Source organism: Dermacentor andersoni, chromosome 1, assembly GCF_023375885.2.
Source record: "Dermacentor andersoni chromosome 1, qqDerAnde1_hic_scaffold, whole genome shotgun sequence".
Classification (NCBI taxonomy): Eukaryota; Metazoa; Arthropoda; class Arachnida; order Ixodida; family Ixodidae; genus Dermacentor; species Dermacentor andersoni.
In genome coordinates, this window is record NC_092814.1 from 84,847,111 (window position 1) to 84,860,146 (window position 13,036).

The following is a 13,036-nucleotide window of genomic DNA, read 5'->3' on the forward strand; positions in this document are numbered from 1 at the left end:
ACTAAGCAGCGCCCGAATTCACGTTTTCCTATTGTAAATCCTGTTTGCCATTGACAGGCAACCTTCGCCAACATTATGTCCAACATCGCGATTGATTATGAGCTGCTCTTATGAGCACGTCAAAGGTAATACGAGCCCGAAGACCGAACTCGCAAAGCTTTTCGTTCGTAATTGTTCTTTGGCATTGGCCGGTCGCCTTCGCCTATATTTCACACCGCTGTCCTGAAAAAAAAAGCTACATCAACATCGGTCCTCGGGCAAGTCCAGGTACGTTTGTTCGAAATGAAAGCCGAACGAGTATCGCTATAGATAAGGAAACGGAACGAACGGACTTATGACGAGGACAACGTACTTGTAACGATTTATGATTATGCATGCGTCCGTACGCGTGCCGTCAAAATAGCAGCCATGTACAAATCAGGTTTTAAACAAAACAAAAAAAAGTTTCCGAGAGCGTGTGAAGCGATAGGATACAAGTGCTACGCAGTTATCTTGGTATGAGGCCATCGAAACCAACCAGAGGCAGACCCATCAGTGGTGCCCTCATGCCCCCGAGTCGGCCGCTCAGCCGTTCTCGGCGTGAAAGTGTTCATCAAGCGTGTAGCAAGGGCTCGACACACTGCTGCCGTGCTCGATGTTGACAGCAATGACCATAGGCGGTTCTGTGAAATGGAGGTGCAATTAAGGCAACAACCGTTTTCCTATTTTTTTCTTTTTTTGCGCTTTATGAGCGCAATAAGTGTGCGCGTTGTCACATATTCCAGCGCGTCTAACAAATGGGAGGTGTGCAGCCCTTCGTCCAACGCTGCATTTTGCACATTGCACTGTGTGATAAATTAATCGTCGTCCCACTGAATTTCGCGAATGACGCGTAGTAGCGACGGAAACCTGCGTACTGTATTATTTGTTTTTTCTTTTTTGGTTTTTTTACCCACGGCCAATGCACCCCTGTCATCCGGAATGCACATAGACTTACGATTGCTTTTAACGTCTCGAGGCTACGCCTGGGCCCTAAGGACGCTGCAGTGTGGGGCTTTCCATTAATATTGACCACTTGTAGTCCGTTCATACGTACACGAACCACAGTCCACTGGCGTTTTAGCATTCCATGCCAATCAGTATGAATTAGTCGTGTTTCATAATCTAGTGTCATGGTTACACACGTTGCTAACACAGCCCGAATACATAATACAGCGCACCTCATCTGGAATAAAATATTTTGCGTTAGCAGCGTCACTCAGTCACTAAGGTTCCCGAGATGACCACATACGCCCATTACGTAATGCGTAAGCAAGCATTGCGGACAAACACTAGCCGGCAGTCGCATTTCGCGAAGATTGTGGGATCGTTCCCCACCTGCGGCAAGTTGTTTTTTCATCCACTTTCATTTCTATTAATTTATTGTTTCTTTATTTCATTTATTAAGCACAAGTAATTTCCCCTATGTTGTCCTTGGTGTCAGTGTTTGTTAACAACTTCACAATGTTGCACGGGCGTCGTATTATGACAGCAAGGAATGCATCGAACGAACTTGTGCCTCGCACCTTCTGTTGTCGGTGAGAGCGGCGCGTACGTCTAGACATACGAGCAGTGGCGTAGCCAGGGGGTTGCGCACCATGCACGTGCCCTCCCCCCTCCCCCGAAATTTTTTTTTCAGTATGGGGCCTGCCCAGCCCCCCCCCCCCTCTCACCCGCCCGCCACCAATAAAGTACGTTCCTCCCACAACTACCTCCGAAAAAATTTCCGGCTACACGGCTGCATACGAAACGTAACGACAAGTGTTCAAAGTCTCGTTTTCACTGGCGAACACGCGGCCCGACGTGACACCAACAACGACGATACATCCGATTTGAACCATAGACTGTCACAGACGCTGCACACCGGACCAAACCCCGGCCGCACAGAGCACTTGCCGAAGCGCTTGTTCGCAGATGAGACCCGCCTACAGATGAGACGGGCTACACTCTCAACGTCGCCACCCGCTGCATATTCGCCTCACTTTTGTGCGCAAGGTGCTCGTCACGCTCCTAGGGCTTCTGGATGCAATGCTTAGAACGCTGTGACATTGCAGCTTCGATGCTGCAGCGTCTAAGAAGCGTCGATGTTGAACTTCTCGTTTACGAGCCAGCAAACGCTGGCGTTCGGCGTCGCGCTTAGCCGAGCAACGAAGACGTTCTTATTCCGGTCGACAATTCTTTCGGGTCTCCGTCCCCTCCACACTCTATGCACAATTTGGCCGCAATCTCAGCTGCTTGGCTTTGTTTTCCTTTACTGATGGCACGTGCCCACTGTGGGGCATCGGCCAAGAGTCGGACGGCCTTAGAGGATACGTTTAGTTATTACTAAAACAACAGAAACTTGGGGGAAGAACCAAAGAAAAGATTACGGGGTTTTACGTGCCAAAACCACTTTCTGATTATGAGGCACGCCGTAGTGGAGGACTCCGGAAATTTCGACCACCTGGGGTTCTTTAACGTGCACCTAAATCTAAGCACACGGGTGTTTTCGCATTTCGCCCCCATCGAAATGCGGCCGCCGTGGCCGGGATTCGATCCCGCGACCTCGTGCTCAGAAGAACCAAAGAAAGGAAGAATAACAATATACTATGAATTTATCAATAAATCACCTTGAAACAAGTAAAAATTCCTCCGAAGCTGAGCAAGCATCCCTCTAGGGCAGTGTCCAAGAGAGGAGGCTTCCAGTGAAAGTATGTCCGGAATGGAAAAAAAAAACATTAACTCCGAGTTGTCTAAAATCTTTTTCCTCAAATATGAAAAACGGCGACATAACAAATAAAAAATAGTCGATTGTCTCCTCCACAGATTAGGCAGGCGCCAGGCCAGCCCTGTGACGATAAACGTTCGTGGCAGGTACCCCCGAAAACGTAATCCAGCAAAAATGACTTCTGTTTTTCGGGTGTGAAAGCAATTTCCATGCCAAGGGAATAGGAGGCGTAACGAAATTGCTCAACGAAATTAGATATAGTTAGGTTCAAAAAGTCTCGAATTACTGTACGCGTCCCGAATCTGGCAGCAGTTACGTAAATTGACGCAGGAAGTATCGAGAGAACCGGACCACCATGGACCGCTTTCGCCAGGCTATCCGCCATTTTTTTCATAAATGAGTCCTTATGGCCAGGCACCAACACTAATCTAATTAGGTTAAATGATAATGCCCTAGAAAATTAAATGTACGCGATAGATGAGAATCACTTTTTGTTGTGACCGACGAAAATAGCGATAAAGAATTCGTTACTATGATAACTGTCGATATTGATGAATTCGGTTTGCGTAGAGCTAATACGAACGCTAGGAATTCAGCCAGAAATACGGCCATGAAGTCAGAAATCCTAATCAAAAGATGACCAGTCAAGAATAGGAGAGCATTGTGAGGCGTCTGTCGCAACTACAGCATTTATCGCTAAACTCATTAAGTTATCTTATAAAATTCCATTTAATATATTGGGTGTTTCTTTTTTTTAACTGCACCAACCTTTTCAAACTTTCCTGCTACATATAGCACAATTCCAACCCTTGAACTAAATTACTCGATGAGGCTACCATTACTTTTACGGAAAATCAAAATGCCTAATTAAATGATTAACATAATTACGCAAATAAAATTTTAATTAATTACTTTACGGCACATATTTCAATTCACGAATTATAGCCGGTTAGTTTACAAGGTGTGTCGATTTGGAACGAGTTCTCACGACTGCTCCAGTTTTGAGATATTCATTTTTAAAGTGTCTGACGAAATGCATCCGTGTTCCAGTTCATTTTTTTAACAACACGCCGTTTCGTGCATTGAAGCACAACATTAACTGGAACACCGCGTTTTCCCACATGCCAAACACACGCTCTACATAACACGAAACGAGGGCTACAACAATATGACACGGCCTTGTAAGCGACTTGTGAACTGCTCGCAGATGGATCTCTACGTCAGAAATGAGACAACGCTCGTATAACGTTACGTGAAAGGTTAAATAAAATGGTTGGAGTAGTCGCTTCTGCATAGCTTTATGAAAATTTGGCGCAACTCCTATGCGGACGCAAAAGGAAGACGAATACAGCAAGTGCCAACAGCACAAGCGGCTAGCTCGTCGCGCTCCTTCTCACCGCTGGCATCCACTATCACGCATACATTATGCGAAAGCGGTGGATCTGACGCGCGCACTCAGTGTGCATCACCGCGTGCACTCCGGCGTGTATTCCGGTGACCGCAGCTGGTACTTTGAAAGCGCTATTGTTTGTAAGCATTAGGTAGGGCTTGGGAAAAATACTTCGGTCTAGCACAGCTGGCGCATATGTTTCAAGTATATATCAGTACGTCCAATCTCGTTGATTTTGGAACTTCGCCCTGATCAAGAGCCAGCAGCTTTCGCTTTAAGTTTAGACGGCGATAATTATTTAGTTCTTTCTACCTTGTGCGTCAGACATCACCGCTAGAGGATGCGGCGGCAAATATCTGTCGTTCAGCATTTGAGGGAGGGCCTACAGCGTCTTCTCATTAGAGGGCCTACAGCCCTCAAATGAGAACAGGGCCAACCCGCCGCGGTGGCTTAGCGGATATGGTGTTGCGTTGCTAAGCGCGAAGTAGCAGGATGAAATCCCGGCGGTGGCGGCAGCATTTCGATGGGGGCGAAATTCAAGAACGCCAATGTCCCGTGCATTGGGGTACGTTAACGATCCCCTGGTGGTCAAAATTAATCGTGCGTGCCTCATAATCAAATCGTGGTTTTGGCACGTAAAACCCCACAATTCAATTCAAGAGAAAAGGGCCTGCAGCCCTCAAATGAGAACAGTGACTTGGCAGCACCACAAGACAATCGGAAACACCACCACCAAGGTCACATAAAAATGAAACTCCATAAGCGTCTGATGCAGTTGTAATGCATGACACATACTTTACATACACCAGAGTCGCTCTCATACAACGTGCGCAGTTCACTTGAGCTACAAGCAAACAAGTCAAGATGAACACGTTCATAATTACTTGATCGAAGGCACTATGTAACAGACTCATTGTCTGCACTATATAACAAGCTCAAGAGAGTGTTCCTTTTTTCTAAGCAGCATATCGTATACAGGTAATTTACGTTTCGTTTCATTTCGCATTTATTTTTAGCAATTAGACAAAACCGTATATACGAGGTGGTATCTGATAGTTTCGACACTGGCTTTTTTCTGAAAAAAAAGTAATTTATTTGTGTGCATTCACACACTGTCACCTTCCAACTAATCCCCTTGCGCGGCAATACAGCGCTTCCAGTGTTTCTGCCACTTTCCATATATTTGCTGAAAGTGTTCTTTCCTGTACGAGTAAAACAACTTCTGCGATTCACGCTTGGTTTCTGCAGTGTCGAAACGGCAACCCTTGAGCTGGGTTTTTAATTTTGGAAAGACATCGAAATAAGTAGGAGCCAAATCTGAAGAGTGGGGTAGGCACAATGTTGTTTCCGGCGGGAAACTCGTGTGTACGCTGTGTTCGGTGAGCGGGTACATTCTCGTCGTGCAGCGTCCAGCTCTTCGTGCGCCCAAGATCGGGCCGTTTACTCCAAATTACTCCCCAGACACCCTAAAATTTGGCAGCAAATATTGCTGTTCATAATCTGGCCATCAGGGACGAGTTTCTGACGCACAATACCGTGAATGCCGAAAAGCACGATCAGCATGCACTTCGTACCACAGAGATCTCCTTTTTCTAGCTAAACGTTATGAATTACTACTTCAAAAACTTGAAAGATCTACAAATAATAAATTTCTATAAGTTTATATGCGAATATACTTTCTCTACTCGGGTAACGCCAATTGGGCAGATGAGTTTTTACAAAAGTCATGTACCGTACAGAAGCCACATACCACATAATGTAGAAACACACGCACGACAAGATTCTTCCCTAGTCCGAAAGTTACCTCTCGTATTTCCGGTGATGTGGGCGATATCGAACTTTTTTTTTTTCTAATTCTGGACGTTAAAGATTCAGCAAAAAGATTCAAAACAGGAGCCGCCATAATAAACGTTGTGGGACAACAGCGGGCCATCGAGACGAGTGAGCGCAGGCAGGCTCTCAAGTATGTTTTCGTTTTGAATTAATTACGCGTACCGTTAATTCGGCAGATGTCTTTTTTTTTCTTCTCCTGTTTCGCTATATACAATTACATTCTTGTTCGTGCATTGTACGAGCCGTCACGTCATGCATGCACTTGTCAACAACAACCCGCTCAGAAAGAAGGGGCGCCACGTCTGAGAAGGAAAGCCCGTACCTGTGGACAGCGTGCCAGTAGGCCGAGAATCCTAACGCGACGTTTCTCGCGCGCGGTACGCGCACGCCCGGGTTTTATAGGAGGGGCGCGGTGCCTGAGAGCGCGGAATCGGCGAGGGTCGGCCCTCCTCTCTAGCGCGCCATCGCGGCCCCCGTGACGTTTCGGATCAGACCCCTCAAGGACGTCTGGTCCGCTGACAGCGTTCTCCCACGCGACCACGACCACTGGTAGCGCAACAGGACGCGCGCACGCGCGCAGCCCTCGCCATGCGCAGCTCTGGCCCGTACCGGTTCTGGGGTCGCGCTCCCGCCGCACGTGCGACCACTAGTATACACACGCGCTGGCGGAGAGCGGAAGCGAGAGGACAGCCCTCGCCCCAGTGTCTGGCTCTTCCGTCCAAGCCTGGCCAGGCGGTCGCGTGGCGCTCCTCGCCTTTCCTTATTTACGCCGGCTGCAGGCAGGGAAAGCTGCGTTGAGCTCATTTGCAGAAGCGGACCGTGCCGGAAAGCGGGTGGCAATGCTTTGACGCGGTTTGCTGATGCGCTACGTCATCAGCGGCAACAAGTTCCTGTTCTGTGCACGTTTGAGGCCCAACCGCGCGTCGCGTCGATTTCTTTCGATAAGTCGCCGAGTTACCGAGGTCTGCACTAACGGCGGCTCGTCGCTCGAGCGATTACGTCCTGAATCGAATTGTTACGGAAGGAATTTCAGCGCACCGTAACAAGCTACAAACGGCCTGAGGACGTGCTCGTCGTCGCAGGCAAAGCAATCCAAGAATGGCGAAAGCCACGTACACTTACCTATTTATCAATTTCCCATGCTCAAAACGAGCCCCCCCCCCCCCCCCCTTTCCAGTCCCAGTATTGCAAACTTTTCTTTGTGGGGGCCTGCTGGTGCTGGTGCTGGTGCTGGTGCTGGTGCGCGAAGGGTTCAGCCACGACACTACGCCCATTAAATAGCGTTATTATGCGTTTTTTTTTTTTAGTCACTTCTCTCTTGGACCACTTTTTCTACACAGAAAAGCGCTTTCAGTGGCGGAACGAAATGCTCCTCATGCCGCTGCGTGCACAGAACCGTGCAGACAACTGAGTAAGCCAGCGAGAAGGTGTTCCCTGCGGGTGAACGTTCGATGCGCGCGTGCTAACTGTGCCGGAACCGAAGGGGCGAACGAACGTGCGGGTAAGACGCGCACGGCGCGAAAGCGACCTAAGCGCATGTGACGTCTAGCACAATTGAATCCAGCGCATGAGCTGTAATCGAAGTGGGCTTTCAAACGCCACCGATGGAAGTGACAGCCGTCGTCACAGTGAATGCTGACCAGGCAGCTACATGAAGATACGCAGCGGTAATTGGACAACGCAAGATAACTTCAAGGTCATTCTCGTTTCTTAACAAACTGCGTTCCATTTAAAGCAAGATTCCCGGGAGAAAATAGCCCCCCCCCCCCCCCTTTTGGACGCAAGATTGAGTGTCGTTATGATCAGGATATTTTTATCTGTGTCAGACACCTTCCCTGTTTTCTTTCGTTCGAGTTGTTTTGCTTTGAACAAAACTCGGGGAGTACTGATAGACTTAGCGCAGAACTCGTCACTGCGACTCGGACGCTTGGATGTGATCCCTACATCCCATCCTGGAGAGACACTCGGGATAAAATACGCTAGTGCAGGTACTATATATATATATATTCGTTAGCAAGCCTCGGTGAAGAACTGACAGGCATATTAATTGCATAAAGTTATAAATAAATCGCTCGGTCGTGTTCGTATCGTACATTTCACCCTAGCTTGTTCCCCTCTTTCGGGGTAATCTTTACCAGGAAAAAAGAAACGCTTAGTGAAGCTTGTTAAACACATGTAATTTAATTAGCACGAATGTAACAGCTTCAAAACACGAAACGATTTCTATTGGCCTATTACTTTCTCCGTGTGGGCTAAGTAGAGGGCAGTCGAGGGCATTGAACTCTTCCCAATTAGTCATGTTGTATACCTACCGCGATACTAGTGTCATTCAAACGCATTTAGCTGATCTCGCGACACGCCCCGATTCGCATATGTTGCTTTCTGACCAGAGCTGCCTCTTTTGTGACGTTCAATTTTCGTCTTTAGTATATAACGTGCGAGTATGTCTGCATGCGAATGCGTGCGTTCTCCATCAAGAAATAAAGGTTCTCACTTTTATATTGAGTGCCGGTGACAACGCAAGATGCTCGTTCTTGTCCTTTTCAATGGAACTAACTGCGAATAGGGTTTTATGGGCAATATAGCGTTACCGCGCCTGCTCAGATCTCTTGTGCACTCGTGTTTATTTAGGCACATTGCGTACAATCGTCAATTAAAAACATCTTCAAGTGTCCACAATGAATTAAAACAGTGCTTAATTGTTTACTTGTTCGTTCGTTGTTTTTCTTTTGCTTCTGTGCAGGTTGTCCCGCCCATCAGATGCCCCTTAGACTTCGACATGCCACAAGAACCGTTTGACGCAACGTTGCATCAGCTGAAACTTTACTTCCTTCCACTAACGTCGTCCGTAACAATCCTAGGATGTTTAATCACCGAAGGCCTTGAAGCACACGATGCGGTGACCATTGAACAATGGCCTACATATGTTGCAATAAAGTGCCTGTTCAAGCTTCCATATACCCAATAAGTGTACTGGCTCGTTGTTGTTTATGTGGCCTCAAAGCATGGCTCTGATCAGCAGTGGCATATTTTTTTTTTTTCGGTTTCTTTTCCTTTTTTTTTTTTTTGAAGTAAGGGTAATGGGTGGTCACTTTCTTTCTTTCTTTTTTTTCACGGCACTTATCAGCGCCTGTTGAGCTTTCAAAATGCAGAAATATGAAGAAATAAAAATAATACGCGGTGCAGTTCCCAACCCTGAAAGTTTTAATGGGCAGCTGTAGACTACATTTTTGTTAGCAAATCACCGCTTTTATTTCTGTATATCTAAATTTTGATGACTATAATGCAGCCCGCTGAATCCACATTACGACTAGTAGGGATGAGAAAAACAAGAGCTATGAAATGAGTTAAGTGCAATGGACAGCGCTGAACAAGTAGACACGTCCATTGGTATTCAAATCAGCAAAGCACAGAACAGGACGTTCCAAAGCGTTTCAAATGCTACCATGCCGTTTTCTTTTTATTAGAGGCACGGCACCAGAACATTTTCCTTTTCATCTGAAGCGTGCTTTTCTTAAAATGCCTTGAAAAGGACGTTTCGGCACTCTCTCGCGTGGTTGTAGCACAAGAAGGTGAGGGAGAAAATCGATTACGTCCTCACAGGCTCAATTTTAATAGCCGCCAAGCGAATGAGGAGCACAATTTATGGCGGGCCACCGCGGCTGCTTAGTGCATATTGCGCACGACGTCGTCGGTTCTCCCAGCCACGACAGCCGCATTCCGATGGCGGCGTAATGCAAGAACGCTTGCGTATCGTACGCGCTTTGAATGCGCATTAAGGGAGCTCCGCTGGTCAAATCTATCTCAAGAGCTCTTCTCTGCTGTGTCGCATATATTGTTCTGAAACCAAACAGACAATCTATGGGTTGAACAGCACGTGCTGTACGAGCACCGTGCAGCACACGGGACATGCGGCGGATTCTTGGCCACATGCTCGCAAAAAAAAAAAAAAAAAAAAGCAATAAGCCGATCTCTCCAATGCTGGAATGGCATGACCCTGATTTCTCTGCATCGCTCATGGCGCTACTCTTAATGCGAAATAGACTTTTGAAGTTAGACATTTCTTAAAGTGCACATGCCCACGCGCAATACTAACGCTATTATTCTTAGTTCACCGCCGGAAATCAAGTGAGCGGTACCTTTGCGCCGGACATCGCTGCCATCAATTCTTCTGGTTCGTTTTCGACAGATTTTCATGGGTGTCTAGTTCTCGTTTCATTTCGTGCTCAAACTGGTAACAAACATGCATGCGTCATTTCTGCGCTGAAACTGCTCAATACGCGTATAATTTATCCAAGTGTTCTGCACCCCTACAAGATGCTATTAGGATCTGGAGTAAAAAAAAGAACAATTAACTTTAACAGCGATCATGGCTCATCGACATAAGCAGCGCAGAGGGTCAGTCGTGAGGATCATAAACTTAATTAATTAACACGCACATATCCTGCCGGTCAAACTTGCCTCACGCCCGGACTCCAATAGATAGTTTATGGTTGTAGCAGTTCGTCGGTCTAGGAGGGGGTGACACATTCCCTGCATCCAGTGAAATAATGCCATGTTATTTGTGTTTCTTCCTTACTGTCGCGGGAACGGGACCATTCACAGTATACAGGGGCCTGACCATAGGACGAGCACTGATATCGAATGTGCTGCACATCAGAGGCGATTATGGTGTCTTCTCCAGCTGCATCTCTTCATCCTTGTTGCCGATTCATTGCCTCTGATGGCAACCTGACGTCTTTCTTTAAAGCTCCTCTTTCCCTTCACTTCATTAACTCCTAATCCCTTGATGATGTTCGAATTCTGGGTAAATAAAATGAAGTGAAAGGGGCGCGCAAATAAAATACAGATGAGACCAGAAGAATGCTAAATATTCTAATCTCTTATCCCCTTCATAGTACGTTCAGGTAGTAATGGCTTAACGAAGCTGCGCCATCAAAACTTGTGACAAGTGAATTTCGGCAAGAACACAATGCATGTAAATGATCCTATGCATGAGTAACATAATGTAGCGGAAGTAGTACACGCAAATGCAGAACGCTCATGGAAACGCTTTCCGTTGTGGTGAAGTAATGCAAAAATTCACAGCCTGATTTTCGATCAATATATAGAACTGAAAACAAACGGCACTCAGAAGACAATCGTGATTGGGAGTTGGCACGTACGAAGCTGATATTAATGGAAGGGCGAAAAATTGAGCGCGCACAAAATGTAAAAGAGGTGAACGGTGAAAGTTGGCTGGTCAAGCGGACACGCAAGAAGCAAGACACTTCGGGTGAATGTAATTTGTGTTTGGCAGTTGAAGCCCAAATTCTGTACCAAGAGAAGAAGAAAAGAAACTTACTACGAGGTAAAGGAAGACTGACACTGCGCTGCCGGGTTTTTCTTTTTCTAATAAGTTTCTTTTTCGTTTTGCTTGCCTCAAGAATGACATGGACGGCTCATTTACAAGAAAAAATTTGGAAGATTGGCCCCCACTGCATTACGACACTGATACTGCCGGTTAGAGCTAGGAAAATCAGTCGGAAATGACAGGAAATGAAAAAAGGAAAGGGGACGGCAATAACAGCACAGAGTGAAGACTTGTATTTTCTAGCCCTTTGAGGAGCGTCTTAACTGATGCTCTGCTTTCTGTCCCGCACGCTTGTGCGTTTACTCGGCGCACGAGCAGCTCATGTTATCGCCCCGACGCTTGTTTTTGGGGGTCACCCTTGTGATCTCTCCTTATCACGTGCCCAGCAGTTCGACGAGCCCCGATTGTGCGATATGTCACCAGCATTCTGCCCGCTGCACTTGGACACAGCCGACCGCGAGACTGTCTATGCATGGTTCACAGCCGCTGTTCGCCCGCTTGGCCAGTCGTCGTATCCTAAAGGGGCCGCTTAAATACCTGCGCGCCTCGCTTTTTTTCGTAATTTCAGTGCTGTTCCACACACACTATTGCCATCAGGGTGCGCGTTAATACATTACTGAAAGCGATGATTGCACCATTCAGTGGTCTGCCTAAAGTGGCCCTTTTGATGAAAAATGGCTCCTTTGACGAAAGGTGTCTTAGAAACTCCTTACGGATAACAGATGGCATGCGCAATTTAGTTTGTGATTCCACGCCGAAAAGTCAAAGCCTGTTCATTTCATGGGGCACACTCAGTGCGATGATTTTTTTCCAAGGCATGCTTTTCATGCTCCCATCTAGTTTACCGGTTGATGTCATGGCAACCAAGAGTGCAGACTTTTTATTACCTAGAAGTCGTTGGTTGCAGGGCATCTTTAACCCTTGAGTTAACGAGTTCCCGTAGTTATGTTAGGTGCTCATTCTCGTACAAGCAACGTGATTTACTCTCCACCGGCCACCGTACAGGGAACGCAGAACCGCCGAAGAACTTTCACTCACTTCGCCGTGATCCAACATTACCGCACACCGGTGACAGTAAAAATGCGTGGAAGGTACATTAGTATTTCACCTTCCAATCTTCTTATTTGAGTGCCTGGAGAAAATGGGCACTTAGAGGCACCTAGGGCAGCTTCGAGTTCTTCCATGGTAAAATGTATGTTCGTTTCTGATACCCGAGTCTCAGGCAAAAAGGAACTACTGACATGCTTCAATAACTCGTAGCCTAGCGCTATAGTCCCTCGCACTACAAGACAAGTCGACTGATCCTACTGCTAAAGCCGGGAAAATCTCCGTCGGACTTGGTGGTGTATCGCCCTATTGCTCTGGCAAGCTGCATCTTCTCTGCAAGCTGGGCACCTTCTCCACGTCATTATAATTTTGCTCTGTATTGCTAGAATCCGCTGTTGCTCATTTTGTCGCTCTGCCGCTCATGTTAGTGACGCGAGAGGCAGGTCCTCTTCGTTGCTGCCCTCGTTACTGCGATGTTGTCGAGATGTTGCTGCGATGCTGCTGCGACGTTGTTACTACGTCCACTTCATGGACACCTGCTGAGATGCGAGCTTCTTCGATACATGCGTGCATTTTGGCGAAGAAGTCGGCACAGAAAATTTCTATCTTCGTCATGTTTCGATCTTCATAATGGCTTCAATTGGGGGCCCATATGGCCTGGCCATCAGAGTTGCCCCGGAGTGGGGCC

At 47.0% G+C, this 13,036-nt stretch overlaps 2 protein-coding genes across 5 annotated transcripts in view; one reads left to right on the forward strand and one right to left on the reverse strand.

The window, feature by feature from the left end:
* Positions 1 to 6,349, reverse strand: part of LOC126546320 (cytochrome b5-like) — a 66,121-nt gene extending 59,772 nt beyond the window's left edge. Inside the window, exon 1 of the mRNA XM_055061689.2 lies at positions 6,271 to 6,349. The gene's annotated coding sequence lies outside the window, so the exon portion shown is untranslated. The remainder of the gene's footprint in view (positions 1 to 6,270) is intronic.
* Positions 1 to 9,913, forward strand: part of LOC126546318 (uncharacterized) — a 38,912-nt gene extending 28,999 nt beyond the window's left edge. For all 4 annotated transcript variants that reach the window (XM_072286204.1, XM_050194494.3, XM_050194495.3 and 1 more), the window contains one exon: positions 8,692 to 9,913. The gene's annotated coding sequence lies outside the window, so the exon portion shown is untranslated. The remainder of the gene's footprint in view (positions 1 to 8,691) is intronic.
* Positions 9,914 to 13,036: the final 3,123 nt, after the last annotated feature.